Here is a 1,263-nt window from a genome sequence, read left to right on the forward strand (position 1 = left end):
TGCTTGCCGACAACAACGGAATCAACAACAGCAACAAAACCTGTGACAACATCTTCTACTATGAAGTTTACTCCTCCAACTGTTCGAACGACCGAAACAACAGCACCAACGCCACATACAACACCGTCAGCTAGTCCTACAATTAGGACGACGTCTTCTACTATGAAGTTTTCTCCTCCAACTGTTCGAACGACCGAAAAAACAACACCGACGCCACATACAAAACCGTCAGCTAGTCCTACAACTAGGACGACATCTTCTACTATGAAGTTTTCTCCTCCAACTGTTCGAACGACCGAAACAACAGCACCAACGCCACATACAACACCGTCAGCTAGTCCTACAATTAGGACGACATCTTCTACTATGAAGTTTTCTCCTCCAACTGTTCGAACGACCGAAAAAACAACACCAACGCCACATACAACACCGTCAGCTAGTCCTACCACTAGGACGACATCTTCTACTATGAAGTTTTCTCCTCCAACTGTTCGAACGACCGAAACAACAGCACCAACGCCACATACAACACCGTCAGCTAGTCCTACAACTAGGACGACATCATCTACTACGAAGTTTTCTCCTCCAACTATTCGAACGACCGAAACAACAGCACCAACGCCACATACAACACCGTCAGCTAGTCCTACAACTAGGACGACATCTTCTACTATGAAGTTTTCTCCTCCAACTGTTCGAACTACCGAAACAACAGCACCAACGCCACATACAACACCGTCAGTTAGTCCTACAACTAGGACGACATCATCTACTATGAAGTTTTCTCCTCCACCTATTCGAACGACCGAAACAACAGCACCAACGCCACATACAACACCGTCAGCTAGTCCTACAACTAGGACGACATCTTCTACTATGAAGTTTTCTCCTCCAACTGTTCAAACTACCGAAAAAACAACACCAACGCCACATACAACACCGTCAGCTAGTCCTACCACTAGGACGACATCTTCTACTATGAAGTTTTCTCCTCCAACTGTTCGAACGACCGAAACAACGACACCAGCGCCACCGACAGCACCGTCATCTAGCCCAACAACTGTGACGACATCTTCTACTATGAAGTTTTCTCCTCCAACTGTTTCAACGACTTCAACAACGACACCAGCGCCACCGACAACACCGTCATCTAGCCCAACAACTGTGACGACATCTTCTACTATGAAGTTTTCTCCTCCAACTGTTTCAACGACTTCAACAACGACACCAGTGCCACCGACAACACCGTCATCTAGCCCAACA

This window comes from Anopheles bellator, chromosome 2, assembly GCF_943735745.2.
Source record: "Anopheles bellator chromosome 2, idAnoBellAS_SP24_06.2, whole genome shotgun sequence".
NCBI classification, from domain to species: Eukaryota; Metazoa; Arthropoda; class Insecta; order Diptera; family Culicidae; genus Anopheles; species Anopheles bellator.